This window comes from Gastrolobium bilobum, unplaced genomic scaffold, assembly GCF_033153095.1.
Source record: "Gastrolobium bilobum isolate Gb01-03AN ecotype WA unplaced genomic scaffold, APGP_CSIRO_Gbil_v1 utg16477, whole genome shotgun sequence".
Classification (NCBI taxonomy): domain Eukaryota; kingdom Viridiplantae; phylum Streptophyta; class Magnoliopsida; order Fabales; family Fabaceae; genus Gastrolobium; species Gastrolobium bilobum.
Window position 1 is genome coordinate 269,759 of NW_026897272.1, and position 10,242 is coordinate 280,000.

Genomic DNA, 10,242 nt, shown 5'->3' on the forward strand with positions numbered 1-10,242 from the left:
ACAAGCTAAAAGTCCAATCACAGCAGATCACAATCTGATATGGACCAAACATAAATCAATAACATGTACCACATGCATACAAATTAAAGACAACGCCTTTTCATTACGTTTTCAAGTCTTAAAGCTTCTAACAAAGCCACAAGCCTTAAATCCCATGATTCTGGCTTAATCCATTAAATACAGAAGTTCAGCTTCATCAAACTAGGGTCCACAAACCCCCAATAGCCTACTGTACACACAGCACAGCTGCTGTTCTGCGAAATCCCAGAATATCCGGATATCTCATTGTCCATATCCGGATATGCAATATCCAGATATACAGATTCACATATTCGGATATCCAATATCCGGATATTCCAAAACCACGTATCCGAATATCCAATATCCGGATATCAGTTCGACAGATATCCGAATATCTCACGACATAATGCAGTTTCTGCATTTTCGTGAAGATATCCCTAAAAGGTCCCCTTTTACCGATTTTAAACACCTAATCATGCATTTCTAGATGTGTTAAGCCTCACTCAACAACAAGTTATCATCTTTTAACCTTAACATGCATCAAGCTACCATTTTTAAGCCTTAAAACTCAAGATCAAAGGTTGGTATACATACCAAAGGCCAAAACAGAGGTTCAACTGCTCAAGAAGCTCCCAAAACAACTTCAACAGCTACTGGAAATATGGTGTACGAAAATGCTACACCAAGACTTGACCTTTCTACCCAAAGGTTGCTTCTTTAAGCAACAAAATGCCCAACTCAAGCTTCCACAATCAAGCCAACCAAGTCAGCCCCAAAACTCTCACCAACAGCAACTAGAGTACCACTGAAGAACACCCTCACTCACCCACAATGATGTCTCTCACTCACACCAAGTGTTTAGGATGATGAAACAACCAAGAAAATGGGTTCAAGGTTGAGTTTTGGTCAAGAACAAGAGAAGAAAGCAATGGAACAGTGCTCCCTCCCAAGCTGATCAGCTCACTCACGAAGGAAATAAAAGAGCCTAGGGTTTTGTGCCCATAATGGGAGTATTTATAGCCCAAACACACTTAAACACACAGTATTAACTTTAATTTCTACGCTTAGCATTTTAATCCCAAACTTTGGATTCTGAAACTACATAATTTTCTAAGAATTATCATATTTTTCTTATATTTTTCTGAGCACCTTTCCAGTACGCGCTTTTCAAAGCCAGTACCGGTTTCTGGCACCAGTTCTCATTATTTGGACTTGAAATACAAGTCCTACATGTTATTCTAGTAATTATCATGCACTTACTTTAATTTTCCGGGATACTTTTTCGGTACACATTTATACCGACTAGCAGAACTGGTATCTGCACTTTTCTTCCGAAAAGCGACTTTCAGCATTCTTAATCACTTATTATGATTATTAAGCCTCATAAATAATTATTAAGGTCAATTATGGAATCATTTCTTATTTTTGCATAATTAATTAATTAAATACCTTAATTAACGGTGCGGGTTCTTACAAATTTCCTTTTCCTGTAATTGATGTAATTTTATTTTTTAATTGAAATATTTTTTATTTTATTTTTTTCATTTCATAATGAACTCATTCTCTTTTTTACTTTGATCAAATGAAAAATATTTCACTTTGCAGAAACAAGATCTTCATTTTCACTGTTGACTAATTCAAGCGCAAAATGTACTCCGATTAAAAGACTATATTTGAAGCCAAGCAAGCACGTCATCCAAGAAAATGACATCATTTTCTCTATTTTATATTGAAACTGGAAAGATAATTTTTTATCAACCCCAAGAAAAATGTAAGATGTCTCATTATTTTCCAACCATATGTAAACAACTGACAGCTTATAATTTAACAGTTACTTGTCATTTGATTTAAAAATAAATATTGTCGCATGTGTAGTGCCAATTGAGGTTTCAAATAACGAAAATCGAATTGACAATGTTATACCTGAAGATGGAGAACAACAAGGTACTCAGTAAATAATAATTTTTCTTTTGAATTCATGAGTTTTATTCTGATTAAATTGAACTAATACTAAATTGTCTTTTAAAATATGTTGATCTTGGGGAAACACCACTTGCAGATTCCAATGAGCAAAATAATTTTAATAATCTCATATTCGATGGTGGTGAACAACAAGGTTGTCCTTTACTGGTATAATACATCTTCAAAAATATTTTTTTATTTGAAATAAATGATTGTCATAGTTAACTATGTTTGTTAAAACCTATGATCTTGGGGATTTTGCTTTTCAATGTAATTTTTGCGGAGCTTCCTTTTGTTATGAAGAAAAAGCTGAAAAGACAAAGGAGACTTATAATCCTGAATTTGCAATGTGTAACACCCCGTGTATACCTGGATTGTTTATTATATTACAACATCAAGCGCAGCTAAATTAAATACGAAAGTTAACTTTTTCTTTTCAATTATGACGTCATCAATATTAACCAAGTTGATTACTTATTCCTTTTTCAAAATATAGCCTATATGTAAATTGAAATTTAAAACTAACTGAAATACCTCATGACATATATAGTATCAAGTCACGGATCTACAACACGTGGACTGGACCATATCCAGATACATAAGTACAACTCAAAATTAAACCAACAAGTCTGAAATCAATGTGGCATGGACAACCCCCATGCTCACCAAATAAAACAACATACTCGTCCAGTCTCCAATACAAAAGCCATAAACTGTAAAACAGGCATAATCATGTGATAATAATAAAAGAAACAGCAAGCATGCATCAATCAGCTCAACTCTGGCCTTCTACCACCAGAGGTATCCACCTCAGAGGTACATGTACCTGAAAATGTGCCTCAACACGGGGTGAGATTTCTAACAAGAAATCTCAGTAAGACAAGGGGTCCTCCAAGACTCTTCCGCCCCAAGCTCACTTACAAGTATATATATAAGTTCAAAGACAATAATTACAATGCATATTCATATTAAAGCATTTAAATCATGACAACATATCTCTTGCTCAATGAGCTAACTACTACAATTCATATCACATGTGATGTATGCAAGTGCGGTTCAACTGGCCAGGGAACAGGATAGGGTTTATGCACGTCTGCGACCTATCTAAACATAAGGGTCGCAGCCTTATGCCTTACACACCAGGGTCGCAGCCTGATCGTGTAAGTAATCAACATCACATTCATACATTACATCAACAGTTAAATCAACATATCTCAGACATATATCAATGCATATTTCATTTTTCATAAAAGCATACATGCATATAAATTACCCTCCCATGGAGGTTGGTGGAACAAGTAACAGATCAATCCCAGGACATGAGTGCTTACCTCGCAAGCTATCAATCCAACTCAAGAGTCCACACCAGCCCAATGTCCACACACAGCACATTCACAATCTATTTAGACCAGAAATCTTATCAACATTATAATCTAGGAGCTCATGACATTACGACAACATTTCCTTTTTTGTTTCATGCCATTTGGCTTCTCCCAAAGCCATAAGCCTTGATCTAGGTGATTATTGTAAGAACCTGCACCGTTAATTAAGGAAGTTAATAAATTAATTATGAGAAATTAGAAAATAATTCCATAATTGACCCTAATAATTATTATGAGGCTTAAATAATTATGGTAAGTGAGTAATAATGCTGAAAGTCGCTTTTCTGACGAAAAATGCAGATACCGGTTCTGTTACTCGGTATAAATGTGTACCGATGAAGTATCCCGGAAAATTATGAAAAATGTGTATATGTCACTAGAATAATATATAGGACTTGTAAAACGAGTTTCAAGTTAAAATAATGAGAACTGGTGCCAGAATCTGATACTGGCTTTGGAAAAGCGCGTACCGGAAAGGTGCTGCGAAAAATAAAATAAAAATATGATAAATCTTAGAAAAATGAGTAGGATCAGATTCCAAAGTTTGGGATCAAAATGCTAAGCGTAGCAATTAGCGCTAATACTGTGCGATTAAGACTAAGTGGCCTTTATATATAACTTATGCACAGAACCCTAGGCCATGCTACGTGAGTTTTTGTGCATCAGCTGCTGCCACCTCCATTCCTTAGTCTCCCTTGCTTGAAAATGTGCCAAGTCTTCACCTTTTCTCACTTGATTGGGAGTAGGTTAGCTTTGTGAGAGAGAAGAATGCTACATTTCTGAGTTGTAGATGATGCCTTGTGAGGTGTTGGGGCTGACTTCATAATGTGGGTGGTGGAAGACATTGTCATGGCAATTTGAGGTCCAAGGAGTGACCTTTGTGGAAAAAGAACTCATCTTTGGGTGCCATTTTTGCGCACCTTCAAAGTCTGAATCTTTGGAGCTGATTGGTGAGCTCCATGAGCTATTGCTTTTCTGTTTAGAGCTTGGGTAAGTGTTCCCACCTTTGATCATATGTTTTAAAGGGTAAAAGTGGAGTCTTGCCATGTGTAATGAGTTGTTTAAGTAACCAACCTGAGTATGAACCTAAATGGACTTAGAGATGCGTGTTTTAACGTGTTTAAGTGTTAAAAATGGAACCTTGGAGGGATATCTTCGCGAAAATGCAAAACTACATTCTGTCGCGAAATATCCGGATATGATATCCGGATATGGATATCCGGATATGATATCCGGATATGGGGTCTGTTGATATCCGAATATGGATATCCGGAAATGATGTCCGGATATGCATATCCGGATATTCTGGGTTTTCGAAGAACAGTGAAGGCACTGTTCATACAGAATGTTTGGACTAGTTTGGACTTCTGTAATAATTGAACTAAGTTAGAATCAAGGGATTAAAGGTTTGTGGCTTTGTGAGAAGCCTTAAGACATAGAACGCAAAGGAAAAACGTTGTCTTTATGTGTATGCTTGTGAGCTATAGTTATTGATATGATTGTTGGTCCAAAACAAATTGTGATTCTGCTGTGTGTGGATCTTGAGCTTGTGTGGACTCTTGGCATTGGATAGTTAGCTTGCAAGGTAAGCTTTCGTGTCCTCGGTTTAGCCATTGTGTGTTCCACCATGTCCCATGGGGGGATGGTTATATGCATGATGTGTTTTCATGTATTGTTTTGCTGAAATGCTATTGAACTGTTAAGTACAAATGCTATATGAAATGTATGTGGTGTTCCGTCTAAATAGGAAGCCATGGGGTTGTCCTGTGGGTGGGTACAGCATAGGCTGGTATTATGTGGGTAATAGACGTATTCCTGCATTTCTCTGATCAGTAGAATAGTTATAACATACATGACATGAATATCTGTTGCATTGCACTGATTTTGGAACTGATATTGAATTACTGCTTTTAGAACTTATACTGCACATGTAAAGTAAGCTTGGGGTGCTTGAGGACCCCTTGTCTTACTGAGATTTATGTCTAGAGATCTCACCCCACGTTTGGGGCACTATTTCAGGTTCAGGTAATGCGGGAGTTGAGACCTCTGGCGGCAGGAGGCCGGAGCTTAGCTGAGATATATGTTATTTATGATGATATGCTTTGGATGCTGACATGCTTTATATTATTGTTATGTTATTTGATTTGTGACTCTGTTGGGCTTTGTTGCCTTATTTGGTGAGCATGGGGATTGTCCATGCCACAATGTTTTGACTTTGTTGTTTTAGTTTGAAGTTGAATAAGGTACCAGGATTATGTCCGGACTACGTGTTGTAGATCCGTGACTTAGATACTCATTGTTAATTATTTTATAAGGTATTTCAGTTAGATGTCTTTTGCAATTTACATACAAGCGATGTTTTTATGAAATTGATTAAGTAATCAACTTGGCTAAGATTAATGACGTCATAATTGAAAGTAAAAAAAGTTATTCCGCATATTTAGATTAAGCGTGGCTTAATACGATGACATGTTAACAAACCGGGTTAACACGGGGTGTTACAATTCTGACTTAGTTCAATTATTACAGGGGTTCATATTAACCATTCAAGGGTCCAGAAACCCAATCCAAGCTTCTGTTCGGACAAAAAAGTACGCAACTCGAAATTCCCATAATATCCGGATATCCACATCCGGATATCCATACCTGGATATCCATATCCGGATATCATATCCGGATATCTCTAACCTCATATCGGATATTTCGCGACAGAATGCAGTTTCTGCATTTCGCGAAGATATCCCTTCAAGGTTCCATTTTTAACATATTTAAACGTTAAAGCATGCGTCTTTAGACCTATTTAGACCAGTGATCTTGTTAGCTACTCAATACTATCATTTTTCATACCAAGACTTGATCTTTAACAAGGAAACTCATGATCAAAGGTGAGGAACATATCCCAAAGGCTCAAAACAGAAACCACAAGTGCTCTTAGAGTTCTCAAACCAACCCCAAGGTTTTGACTTCAAAGGTCCACAAAAATGGCTATCAAGAAAGGTCCTTTATCTTCAAAGGTCACTCCTTGGAGCTCCCACGACCAAGGAAATGGCTCCTACACCACCCAAACTCAGAGGCAGTCCCTAAACCCCCAAGTCAGCAGCTACCACACACCCAAGCAAGTGCCTTTCTGCCTTAAGGTGACCACTTTCAAGTTGTAACAAGGTTGGCCAACACAAAGAAGAAGAAATGATAAAGAAAGTTGGATTTTTGAAGGAAAGGTGGTAAGAACTACACAAGGGAGCTCATGGCAGCCATGAAGATCAGAGAACTATACGTAGGAAGGGTGGCAATTGCCCTAAAATTCTATGCCACTAAGCATTTATAGTCTGATTAACTTAATCTTCCGGTATTAGCATTAATAGCTCCATTAATCATTTTAACTTCAAACTTCATATTCTGAACCTAGCCATTTTTCTAGGATTTGTCATATTTTTATTATAATTTTTCGAAGCACTTTGTCGATATGCGTCTTTACGTAGCCGGTATCAGTCTTGGCGCCAGTTCACATTATTTTGACTCCAAACTTGTTATACCTGTCCTATATGTTATTCTAGGAACATTCACATACTTATTATAATTTTCCGGGATACTTCATTGGTACGCTTTTTTACCGTGAAGCAAAATCGGTATCTGCACTTTTCGTCAGAAAAGCGACTTTCAGCATTATTAAGCCCTTACATTAATTATTCAAGTCTTCCCATATTTATTCTACGTCAATTATGGAATTATTTCATAAGCTCATATTTAAATTAATTAAATTCTAAAATTAACGGTACGGGTTCTTACACAATGTGTTGTATGAAAGGAAAGATTCAACTTCCATTCTTAAGAAAATCTCCTCACCTACTGTTTAATTCGACAAATGAAATTGATAGTATGTTTGCATGTTTGTCAATACAATAGCTTGTTTGCATTCACTTCAATCAGAGGAAAGGTTGACACGTCTTTAAACAATGGCACAGCTACTCCACAATTTATTTTGAGTGGACAAAATTTTAGTAAGATTGGTTCCTTACTCCTAATTGAAGGACGAGAGCCAAAGTTTGCTCAATTGTATATCTACGTTACTCAAAATAAGATTTTAAATAAGATGAACCCCTTTAGATGAATATAGACCAATCTTACGGCTTGTGTAATGGAACAAGACTGATAGTTGAAGAATTAAGAAATAACATCATTGGTGCAACTGTCGTTACAGGAAATTATATTGGTCTTAAAGTTTACATTCCAAGAATGAATATGATTCCAACAGAGCTTGGCATTCCTTTGAGATTTCAAAGAAAGCAATTTCCAATTAGTCTAAGCTTTACCATGACCATTAAGAAGATTCAGGGCCAATCTCTTTCTGACGTTGGACTATTCTTACTGAAGCCTATTTTTACTCATAGACATCTCTATGTTGCTGTTTCTAGAGTAAAATCTATGAATGGTTTGAAGATTTTAATTTTAGATGAAAATGAAAATTCATGTAAAAAAACTAATAATGTTGTTTACCAATAAATGTATCAAAAGATTGGAGCTTTAATACACGAGTCTTTAGTCTTTTGTTTAAATTTAGTAACATTTATTACTTTCATATTTCATTCAAAATTTATTTTTATGTATTCTACAATCTTTAGCCTATAACATTCATATCAACATGTAATAAAAATCATTCCATCATAACCCTTTGTGCATCGCACAGGTTAAAATACTAGTTTGTATAAAAAATATAATTTTATCTCTATAAATAAAATATATAAATATATATATATATATATATATATATATATATATATATATATAATATGAGAATAATAATTCTGCAGCTAGTGATAGAAAACTCTAATTTTCCATAGATACACAAAATGCGGGACCCACTGTTTTTCTTAAAAAAAAGCGCACGCAAACTGATATCTCTGCAACTGCAAAGAGTTTTCTGCATTTCATGCAAAATTATTATTATGATTATTATTATTATACATACATATATATAGGGGTTTACATTTTTGCAGTTGCTGTATGTGCAGCTATAAGAACCTGCACCGTTAATTTAGGAATTTAATTAAATAAATATGAGATTAAAGAAATAATTCCATAATTGACCCTAATAATAATGAGAAGGCCTAAATAATTATAGTAAGTGATTAATAATGTCGAAAGTCGCTTTTCTAACGAAAAGTGCAGATACCGGTTCTGCTCCACATTATAAATGCGTACCGATGAAGTATCCCGAAAAATTATGAAAAGTATGTATATATCACTAGAATAATACCTAGGACTAGTATGTCAAGTTTGGGGTCGAAATAATGAGAACTGGCGTCAGAACTGATACTGGCTACGTAAAAGTGCGTACCGGCAAAGTGCTGCGAAAAATAAAATAAAAATATGATAAATCTTAGAAAAATAACTAGGTTCAGAATCAAAAGTTTGGGATTAAAATGCTAAGCGTAGCTATTAGTGCTAATAAAGTGTGATTATTAATTAGACTATAAATAGGGAGGGGCACATAACCCTAGGCTGATACTCGGCCTTTCTACGTGACTCCTTGTGCCTCCCTTTCTGAAATGGTGTCTTCCCCACTTGCCACCACCATTTTTCTCATTGGAAAACCACCAAGTGATCACTTTTTCTCATGGTTCTTCTCTGTAAACACCTAGTGGCTGGTTTTGGGTGAGTGATAGACTCGTATGCCTGAGATATGTTAATTTAACTGTTGATGTACTGTATGAATGTGATATTGATTACTTACAAGATCAGACTACGACTCTGGTGTGTAAGGCATAAGGCTGCGACCCTTATGTTTAGATAGGTCGCAGACGTGCATAAACCCTGTCATGTTCCCTGCCTGTCGAACCGCATTTGCATACATCACATGATTAATTGAGTTGTATGGCTCGTTGAGCAAGAAATATATTGTCATGATTAAATGCCTTAACATGAACATGCATGGTAAATACTATTTTCGAACTTATATTATACTTGTAAGTGAGCTTGGGCGGAAGAGTCCTTAAAGACCCCTTGTCTTACTGAGATTTCTTTTTAGAGATCTCACCCCACGTTTGGGGCACATTTTCAGGTTCAGGTACCTCGGGGGTGGATACCTCGGGCGACAGGAGGTCGGAGCTTAGGTGACTGATGCATGTTGATTATACTGTTATGATTGGATGCTGCTTTATGTTGTATTGTCAATATATGATTATTGAGTTGAGACTTTGTTGGGCTTGTTGCCTTATTTGGTGAGCATGTGGATTGTCCATGTCACATTGATGTTAGTTATGCTTTTAGCTTGAGTTGTATAAACTATCAGGATATTGTCCGGTCTACGTGTTATAGCTCCGTGACTAGAAACACATTTATAACTGAGGTATTTTCGTTACTTGTTTAATTGCAATTTACATACAGGCAATGTTTTGAAAAAGAATTTAAGTAAACAACTTGGTTATTAATAATGACGTCATAATTGAGAAGAAAAAGTTAGTTTTCGCATTTTAATTAAGCGCAGCTTAATACGATGACATGATAACAAACCGGGTATACACAGGGTGTTATAACAGCAATCAAATACTTGCCATATATATATTTGAAAGAATTAAATGCGGGGAATCATAACCATACAAAGGATGAAAGCATTAAATGTGGGGAATCATAACCATACACTCGTCGTTACTGTACATAAAGCGACAGTAGAAATGATTTTACCATATATATATATATATGGCTTATCATTTCTCAAGTTGCTTGAGACAATTTTATCTCCGGCTACTAAATCATAATCTTACAAAGATGGATCAATGGTGATAAAGAAAGAGAGAGAAAAAGAAAATCATATTCATTCAAAGGTGAATCAATTAATATAAGGAAATAAGTAGTTTTGGGGTAGTCAGAGATAAAATTA